The sequence below is a fragment of the Peromyscus eremicus genome, chromosome 10 (genome assembly GCF_949786415.1).
Source record: "Peromyscus eremicus chromosome 10, PerEre_H2_v1, whole genome shotgun sequence".
In the NCBI taxonomy this organism is placed as follows: Eukaryota; Metazoa; Chordata; class Mammalia; order Rodentia; family Cricetidae; genus Peromyscus; species Peromyscus eremicus.
This window is the reverse complement of record NC_081426.1, coordinates 92,405,341-92,415,760: the sequence shown is the minus strand read 5'-3', so window position 1 is coordinate 92,415,760 and position 10,420 is coordinate 92,405,341. Positions and strand designations below refer to the sequence as shown.

The following is a 10,420-nucleotide window of genomic DNA, read 5'->3' as shown; positions in this document are numbered from 1 at the left end:
GACATCTAGATGTAGAAACTCAACTGGAGTTGGATAAAGAAATCTGACTTTGGGGAGAGGTGATCTAATTAAAGGCAGCCATTCAGACAATGACATCAGGTTATAAAACTAATTGCTAAACAGTTTTATAAATGAAGTAACTGGAGCCAGGTATTGGGGTGAATGCTGAAAAATCAGAGAAACAGAACAAGCCACAGCCACCTCACCTTGCCAACTCCTCAGCTGATCTTGTTTCCTCGAACTGGAAGCCTCTGAGTCCTCATCCAAATGGATCTCAGCTGAACTGTTGCTAAAAGCTTAAAAGCTTCTCATTCCTGGTCCTCACGCCTTAATATACCTTTCTGCTTCCTGCCATAACTTCCTGAGATTAAAGGCATGTGTCTTTCCCAAGCAAAACATGAGATCTCAAGTGCTGGGATTGAAGGTGTATGTCACCATGCCTGGTTGTTTACAGTGTGACTTTGAACTCACAGAGATCCGGATGGATCTCTGCCTCCAGAAGGCTAGGATTAAAGATGTGTGTGCCACCATTTTCTGGCCCCTATGTCTATCTAGTGGCTGTTCTGTTCTCTGAAGAAGCTTTAGTATATAATTCACCATCGGTTAACAGAAAACCAGAGGCAGAAAAAAACACTGGAAATTCTCTTTTGAAATATTATTATATTCTTTCCAATAGGAAACGATTTAAAATGCTCGCATCTAGCCGGGCGGTGGTGGCGCACGCCTTTAATCCCAGCACTCGGGAGGCAGAGCCAGGTGGATCTCTGTGAGTTCGAGGCCAGCCTGGACTACCAAGTGAGTCCCAGGAAAGGCGCAAAGCTACAGAGAAACCCTGTCTCTAAAAAACAAAAAACAAAAAACAAAAAACAAAAAAAACAAAAAAAAAATGCTCGCATCTGATTTAGCTATGATATAACATGCATCTCTAGGAGTTCAGGAACAAAGATGGCACACTTTCAAGTGTCTCACACTTGGTATCCCAGCAGTCCATCTGCCAACCAGCTTCTTCATCCACCTGGGGGCTTGTTAAGGACAGGCATTCCGGCCACTCCAGCAAGACTCTAACTCCAGGGGCGGGGCTTGTTTAGGTCAGCCAGTGCAGCCCCTCTCACAAGACGCTGACTCTAGGGCCAGGACTCCAGATTTTTTGAAGCTTCCAAATCTAACATTCCAACTAAGAAAACTTCATAACATTCACTTCTCATAGCCTCAAGTCTCATGCAACACTGTTCTCTGAAAGACAAGGGCTGTTTAGTCCTTGGACTTGGACCTGAATGGCTGAAGACAGAAATACCTACGATTTCCCAAGCAGTCACGAACTTTGGTGACTAAGAGGAGTATATAATTGCCAAGAAACACCTGTAAATAAAAGTGGTAGTTATTATAATAGGTACCTGTAGGCTGTGTTTATTTTATAGGAAAATAATGGCTTGCAGGAGGAACCTAAACTATAATAAAATTAATTATATCATCCCATAAGACACAAGACGTGAGGATTTCCACACAGGAATTCATTGTGTCTGTTCAGCTGTGCAGTGGGCTGATCACTGACCACCTGCTGTAGCTTCTCTCTGACCCCTGTCGTGTGACAGCTGAGTAGATCTACCTCCTTAGTTCTTACTGGAGATCCACAGAACACTGGAACACGGGTGTTACTCTGGGGATGCTAAGCAGTCCTCTAAATACTTACCATGTCATTTTCAAAGCTGTTAGTTACTCTATCTTCTTTAGACTTCCATAGTGACTATGGCATATCACAGACTCCGAAGTTTTGAAATCACAAGCCAATTAAGTTTGTTTATTTAGTTGTCTCCCGTGCATTGTGGTTTTTGCTTTTGATCACGGTTTCCTTTCTATATGAAATATATAAATATATATGTGAAATATGTAAATGAACCACTGCCCAGACAATGCCACACCAAAATTTTAAATTCTGATGAGATCAATTAAAAAATGTAAGTTGATGACCATGGGTTGAATACATCACAAACAGAGACTTCTGATGATATGGAACAATGCTATTTGATCCTTAGTCTCTGGACTAAAATAAAGCACCTAAGCACATAGATAATAAAATGCACAGCTCAAGAGGAACATTTTAGAAATTTAGGACAGCCTACAAAATCCAAATATCTTTGAAATATTTGTCCACTTGAAATTATCAGACTAAATTACTGCTGCCTATTCATTGTAGTGATTCCTGGGGTCTTACTTTTAATGAATGCTGGTAACATGTTTTCTTAAAATGTAAAAGTCCATGCTATTCTGTATTTAATTTTCTAGATGTACCCCCTCCAACCCAGATCACCATTGTTGCTACAGGAGTGCCCTCAACACTCTCAAACACATGGGAATTCTCAAAACCCTTGTCATCTTGCTCACACTATCACCTTGGCTTGGAATCTCATCAATGACCTCTCAGTGTCAACTCATTTTCTTCACAAGCCACTGATATCCCTAGTTTCACTGTATTAAATCTGTACAAATCCATCTCTCTCCCATGAAACCAAATTCTAAAAGGACAAGAAGTAAGTCGTATTTACTTGAGTGACACACAATAACACGAGTTTAATGAATTTTGCACTGAAATTAAAGTATTATAGAATTAATTTCTTTTCCTAATTAAAACTGACATCCACTAGTGGTCTGAATGAATGAGACTTAGTCAGTGGCAGAAAGTAAAAGTTGAACTCGCAAAACATCTTCCCCTAGAGTTTGAGGCCATTTGGAGACCTAATTTTTAATGCTTTGTTGAAAGCTGGCAGTAAAGTATTGAGAAGACTCTGTCAGGGTGGTGGGGGCAGAGCAGCTTTGGCCCAGACCTACAGCACTCACTCCTTGGGGATGAACCTGGAATTTGCCATCAACGTAAATAACAAGAGAGTAGCACCAGCAAGACCATGCTGAAGGACTTTCCTGTGTTTGTTCACAAGGTTCTTACAGCCTCCCATTCCAGTCACTGCTGTTCAAACCCAGGAAACTGAGTCACAAAGAGGCCACATGACTTGTTCAATGTTACACACTCAATGATTAGAGACAGACTCATTTAGATTTTATCTTGATAGGCAGCAGAGCCAGTAAATAATCATTCTGGGAGCTCTGGAATTAGGCTATCTGGGTCGATACTCTAATTGCTTTAGTTATTTTGGTGTCTGCTTTCTGCCTGTGTTCTCAGCATTAAAGTAAGTTCTTTGTAGAGCCCATGTGGCTGCTAGGGAACTCCTCTGCTAGAACGAACTCCTATCTAGTTACCCTTAGTACTGTTCCTGGGGATAGTTTTCAGTGTGACGGGCATGTTACTTTCATGCTACATGTACTATTGGTGACTAAGGATTGCTTAGGGGCTGAGAAATCCCAGGGACCTCTATGCAAGACTTTCTGAGTTTTGCAATATATCTCTTTTAAAATTGTGGTGGGGTGGGGGGATAGCCTACTCTTTTTTAAAAAGCTAAGGCTCATGACCAAAATATCAAGAGTTGGGTTTTCAGAACCCACATCAAAGGTCTCTCCAACTCCCTTTAAAGTGCTGGGTGTGGTGACATGTGACTTTAATCCTAGCACTCAGGAGGCAAGAAGTTGGTAGATTTCTGTGAGTTTGTGGTCAACCTGATCTACATATCAAGTTCCAGTCCAAGCAGGGATAGATCGTAAGACTCTGTCTCAAAAACAAACAAATACAAACTATAGTATGGTGCTGGTTTCCTTGTCCTTTAGGATACATAGGAATGACACCTGTAATAGGAATCTCTAGCTAGCTCAACTATATCGCATGTTCTTGGCTTCCTTGCAATAAAGGCTTTCATTTCTGCTAGCATTGAGCTCTGTAGAATCAGCCTCTAGATTCTGCAAGAGGTGATGGTGACGGATGTGGTGAGGCCAGCATATTAAACTGGCCTGCATGCTAGCCAATAGGAAGCACAAAATCTTCTGATTGGCAGTATTTGCTTGTTTTAAGATTTGTTTGTTTGTGTGTGTATGTGTTTTTTGGTGTGTGTGGGTGTATGCCTGTTTGTCCATATGTGTGCCATGTGCATGCAGTTCCTATGAGGCCAGGAAAGACTCTCTAGAAGATTTTTAAAGGAAAAACAGTTCTTCCTAATCCTTCTAAATTTCCCCAAACTTATACATTCCCAACACCCTGATATATTAAACATTATGCACATGTTTAAGGAGCTGTGTTGCAACACAGCTAGGCTCTGATTTGCTCATGCTTCATAGCCTTCAATTTCTTCCTTAGGTAGGAAAAACATGGCTTTTCTTGTAGTGATATGCAAAGTAAAGCTCTTATGTCTGGTTTTGAGTGAAATGTATAATAAAGCCTTTGCTATGTTTGGCTTAATCAGTAGAGACTGAGAAATTGTTTTGAGACTGTTTAAACCTTGAAGAAATGTTGTCTCTCTAGAGAATCTGCACTTGGTGGTACATGAGAGCTTGCAGCTGCACTGACCTTGGTCCTAAGACACTCCTGGCAAATCTGGAGTTCTTACTTCTGATTGTGGTTAGCCATGATCAAAAGGAACTGAGATTTGTGTGGGTTGTGTGCTCTCACAGGCAGCAAGAGCAAGATAACTTTGGTAGTTGGAACCTTTCCCAACCCATATTAACCTTATATATGTTTGAATAAAGTAACTAGAGTGAGCTAGCTGGGTGTCAGTCTTTTCCAAGAAGGCTGAACCCCTCTGCTCCAGAAAATGAAGGCTTAGCATCTTGGTAGGATTTTCCCTCTCTCTCTCTCTCTCTCTCTCTCTCTCTCTCTCTCTCTCTCTCTCTCTCTCTCTCTCCCCTGTGGCACCTACGGCTGACATCAAATGATATCTGGCACCCAACATGGGGCATAAAACCACACCCCTGGGATTAAGAGTCCAATGCTCTACCACAGGCTCAGTTTAAGTCAACACATTTCTCCCTATGGCCCTTCAATTTCCAGTGGACACCTCTGAAAAGAGCAATGGTCTTTATTGGAACTAACATTTCATACAGCTTCTCCATACACAAACATCCCGCAAAGCTGTCCTGGAGTTTCATTGCACAAGCTACATTGGGCACAAGGTCTGAGTCCATACAGAGTGCAGAAGATACCTCAGCTGAATGATCCTATTAGGAGGGGAAGACAGAATTCTCAGTTCTCGAATCCACCCTTCAAACTTTATCTGTTAGATCTGTCTTTTAGAGCATTCCCTCCTTGCATAGCAGCTTCTAATTACTGCTTTTGGTTGGAGACAAACACACCAGATCTGACTGGATTGAGACTACAGTGAAAAAATCCATTGGGAGGACACTAAGGTAACTCATAAAACTCCGACACAGGAATAGAGCTTCAGGAACCAACCGGAAGAAGAACGTTCCAAGACACTAAAAAACTTCCCATCTCTCCTTTTGTCCAGTTTCGTTTGTCTTTTTCTCTGCATTGCAAGCTTTCTGTTTCCCAATTGAGAGAAGGAAGGAGGGAAGAAAAGAATGAAGGAAGGGAGGGTAGGAGGGAGGGAGGAAGGAGGGTGGGGAGGGGGAAGAAGGGAAAGAGAGAGAGCTTTGGGTTTTATAAGGTAATGGTCTAAACACTTCATTTCTACTCTTGTGGCTGCTGGGGAAAGGACAGCTTGGGTCATATGATATAACAAATTAATGGGCTGTGGCTGAGCTCCTGCTGCATAGACAGAGCGGCAGTCATGTGACTAGCAGGAAGCAATCGAGGGACGATTCTCAGGAAAGAGATGTGAACTGGGCAAAGAAATATTTCTCTAGTTAGTGTGGATGATGCCAGAAAGACTGTTTGCCCTGAACCATTGGAGAGTAAGTAGATAAAATGCCCCACCAGCTCTAAATGCCACCCCTAAGAACACTGTCCTGAGTCCACACATGGCATCAAAATTAGGAAGCTATACTGACACATCACTGCCACGGGTCTAAGCACCTTCAGGAGAATGTATTCAGTTGACAGAGGACAAACAGGAAGCAGGTCGCACAGATGAACACAGTTTCTCATAGCAACAACACTGCTGAACTTGGGGTAGTCGATGTCGTCATAGCAACAAGACTGCTGAACTTGGGGTAGTCGATGTCATCATAGCAACAAGACTGCTGAACTTGGGGTAGTCGATGTCGTCATAGCAACAAGACTGCTGAACTTGGGGTAGTCGATGTCGTCATAGCAACAAGACTGCGGAACTTGGGGTAGCCAATGTCATAGCAACAAGACTGCTGAACTTGGGGTAGCCGTTGTCATAGCAACAAGACTGCTGAACTTGGGGTAGCCGATGTCATAGCAACAAGACTGCTGACTTGGGGTAGCCGATGTCATAGCAACAAGACTGCTGAACTTGGGGTAGCCGATGTCATAGCAACAAGACTGCTGAACTTGGGGTAGCCAATGTCGTCATAGAAACAAGACTGCGGAACTTGGGGTAGCCGATGGGGAGCCATCAGCTAGTCTCTGTGCTTCAGCATGTTGCCAGCCTGGGCTCTATTCCTAACAAACAGAATGGAAATGAGGTGTATTTAGCCAAGAAAAAACAAATTTATTCTTAAAATGCCAGAGGAGGTAAAACACCTTTTTGGAGTTGGAGACTTGAGTCTATAAGAAGGGTCATACATTTCCAACTTTGTTTTTTCTTAGCATATATGAGTATTTGACCTGCTTGAATGTATGTATGCTACATGTATGCAGCGCCTTGGAGGACAAAAGAGGCCATTGGATCTCCTGGAATGAAGTTACAGCTGGTGGTGAGCCACTTGATGTGGGAACTGGGGACTAAACCTGGTTCCTCGGCATGAGCAGCGAGTGTTTCTAAGCCATCTCTCCAGCCCCTCAACCTCACCTCCGAGACAACGCTGAAACTTAGCCCTTAGGGTTTGACTTTAAAACAAGGTTTAAACTGACTGATCCTTAGCACATTAGCATGAGTTCGTGCCTAGTTTTGCTCAGACCATTGCTTTTGCATGGCTGGGAATTGAACCCAAGGCCTTTGGTATGTTTGACAAGGACTCTACATTGAGCTACCTCCAATGTCATGCTTCTTTGATATGATATTATAGAAGTCATTCCTGCCCTCTAGTGTTTCTAGTGGCATATAATTTTGATTTATTTCACAACTGGTTATGTTGGCTTTGACCCTTGCTTAAGAGGGTTTGCAAAGTCTCGACAATGCCAAATGTTTATTTCTGTGTAGAATTAATACGTATTTTATAAGAAGATAAGTTGAAATTATGTAAATATCTCAACAAAATTTCAATTGATTTATTGATCCTTTAAGTCAGTGCATCATTTGCTTTTTTTTTTAAAAAAAAAAATCTCCTTTGAGTGAATGAGTCATTTCTCTGCAGACACTGTCTGCCCTTCCCAGCAACTGTCTGACTTCCACAACCTGAGAGTGTTGCAGTTCTCTGTGGACTGAAAGAACACACTTGGTCCTTGCTCGATGCAAGCTGGAAGTCTTGGCACGGTAGTGTCTCCAAGGGCAGTTCTGAGCCCATGAGCATAAAACACTCAGCTGCCTTGCTGCCTGAGGGGGGAACTTCAGTCTCTTCCCAGACTTTCTAAGTAAGAGCAAGCTCCAGTACCTAGGGTATCACCTTGTTTAATAGATTCTTCATTTTACCCACTCCCTTCTGGAACCTTCCTGCCTCAATGTCCCATATACTACACCATGCTTCATAGGATCATCTCTCGATAAGATACTTGTTTTTCTCAAGATCTGTTTTGTGGACCTTATCCTTTAACTCATGCTACAGGGGCTGGAGAGATGGCTCAGCAGGTAAATGCACTCACTGCTCTTGCAGAGAACCCTGATTCAGCTTCCAGAAGTCACAGGGCAGATCACAACCATCTGTAACTGCACTTTCGGGAGATCTATTTCCCTCTGCTGGCTTCTGCAGGCACCTCGGCAGACATACACACACACACACACACACACACACACACACACACACACACACAGAGAGAGAGAAAGAATACTTGATATATGTATGCAAAATACTCACTCATATACATAAAGTGAATAAATATATCTTAAGTAAAAAACGCATGCCGCACTATGAAAACTTGAAAGAGATTTCTCTGTGGCTGTGATAAACTCATGATCTGGCAATTCAATCATTCCTGCAAGTCTTTGCTTCTCTCTATGGAAGTGAAGCCATGTGGAATAAAAACAGGTGCACAGGATACTGTAACTATAACAAAACATCCCTCAGCTCCTTAAAGTGATAGGAAATCAGGACAATGTTAGTGAAACAGTGAACGCAGTGTGCTCATGCCATCTAGATAACAAGCTCACGACTGTCAGCAAGCATGCCGTCCAATACTTTCTTACCCTTTTCTGTTGCCGTGGTGGGTTCAGGTCAGTCCCCAAGTCTGGGCAAGGCATCTCTTTCCCATCCTCCACAGGGCTGCTCTACTAAGAATTACCATTTTTATTTCATGCAAGCAAATCCTTCCCATACATGACATTTTTTTTTAAAGCAGGCTGAAAATAATAATAATGTTCTTGGCCTGGCCTTGCTATTCTTAAGTCCCCCCCAAAAAAAAAACCACTCAGTACAAACAACTTCTAGACCAACTCTGTCTGGGAAGAGCAGATTTAGACAGAAGAGAGACACTATAGACAGTACCACATACAAGAAAGAAAATAGAGCGTCTCAGCCGGGTCCATTGTGGGATGCTGCAGGATGTTGACTCACTTCCCAACTATGGTCCTTGCTGAGCTCAGGAAAGAGTAAACAGCCTTTTATGCCATGGGCACAGCTCAAACAAACCTCTCCGGGCCACGCTCTGCTATGTAACTAGAAGCCACTAGTGCTAATATCTGCACTGGACACTCTGTAACTATTTTTCCAAAAGAGCAAACAGGTTGTCAAGTATAGAAAACGGTACACACAGTGCTCGCCTGTACAAGCGGTGGGAATAGCTGGACAAATCAAAGGAAACAAGAAATGGTGATGACGTTTTAAAAACAAACATGTCATTCCCTCTTTTAAAAAGCCAGTGTTGGCAGAGAGCAGAGCCTGGTAAATCTTTCTTGCTAATAAAGCAGAGCCCAGCGCTCCCGCCAGTCTCTCCTGCGGAGATGAGGAGTCTTTAATGTCGAAGTGTCCCTAGTTATAAATAATTGTCCCAAGCCTCTCTGTAATTACTTGTCACTCCTAAAGTATTCCCTGGGCAGAAGTCCGAGTACATTTTACATCTGACTAGTCATAGGAATTTAGTCCAAGAAAGGATGGTCAAGTTATAAACATGCCAGTTCCATCTACAGCGTGGTGAGCATTTTGGCCAGAATTTGACCTGCCAGTCAGAGACCAGCAGCTTGGACCTTTTAGCTGATTTTAGCCCTGGACACAGTGAACCAAGGACCACAGACCAATTAAATGTCTCTAACGCCATTCACTTCTCAACAGAATCTACAATTAAAGGATCCTTCCCACGTGAACATCAGAGCCATCTATAATGAGACTGGTTTGTGGGGATTAATAACCAAATCTCTTTGGTCTTGGCCTTGGGAAGATGTAGGCAGTCCGGTGAGGGAATCCTCAGAGGAACAGTAGTGACTTTTCAATGCTTGTTTGTTTTCCCTGCCTTTGAAGAGCCTGCATGTGTGTTTGGCCATTCCAATGCTGAGTTCAGAATGTGAAATACTGGTTTTCTGGGCCCTTCAATCCTTTCCCCAACCACCACCATTATTGGTTTGGCTTTGTGAAGACATCCTTCCTCACCAGTAGCATTAAAAATGCAAGCGTAAGAGGTTGCACTATACCCTTTAAAGGAGAGCAAAAACTTTTTTTTTAATTTTTTTTATTTTTATTTTGCAATACAATTTAGTTCTACATATCAGCCACTGATTCCCTTGTTCTCTCCCCTCCCGCCCCCCTCACCTTCCCCCCAGCCCACCCCCCATTCCCACCTCCTCCAGGGCAAAGCCTCCCCCCCCCCCAACCTGGTACACTCAGTCCAGGTAGGTCCAGTCCCCTCCTCCCAGGCCGAGCCAAGCGATCCTGCATAGGCCCCAGGTTTCAAACAGCCGACTCATGCAATGAGCACAGGACCCAGCCCCACTGCCTGGATGCCTCCCAAACAGGTCAAGCCAATCAACTGTCTCACCCATTCAGAGGGCCTGATCCAGTTGGTGACCCCTCAGCCATTGGTTCATAGTTCATGTGTTTCCATTCGTTTGGCTATTTGTCCCTGTGCTTTATCCAACCTTGGTCTCAACAATTCATTCTCGCTAATTGGACTCCCAGAGATCCACCCGGGGCCTAGCCATGGATCTCTACATCCAGATCCCTCAGTAGTTGGATGAGGTTTCTAGCACGACAATTAGGGTGTTTGGCCATCCCATCACCAGAGTAGGTCAGTTCGGGTTGTATCTCGACCATTGCCAGCAGTCTGTTGATCTTTGAGCAAAAACTTTTTTAAGAAGGGATTTTCCACGTA

The 10,420-nt window shown here is 43.3% G+C and overlaps 1 long non-coding RNA gene across 1 annotated transcript; it reads right to left on the bottom strand.

Annotated features, from left to right (window-relative positions):
* Positions 1-1,694: 1,694 nt before the first annotated feature.
* LOC131921125 (uncharacterized) lies at positions 1,695-8,724 on the bottom strand. Its single transcript, XR_009381847.1, has 3 exons — positions 8,612-8,724; positions 8,307-8,387; positions 1,695-1,853 (listed from the first exon to the last, which is right to left on the bottom strand). It is a non-coding gene; the product is annotated as an uncharacterized LOC131921125 (long non-coding RNA).
* Between the last annotated feature and the right edge of the window lie 1,696 nt (positions 8,725-10,420).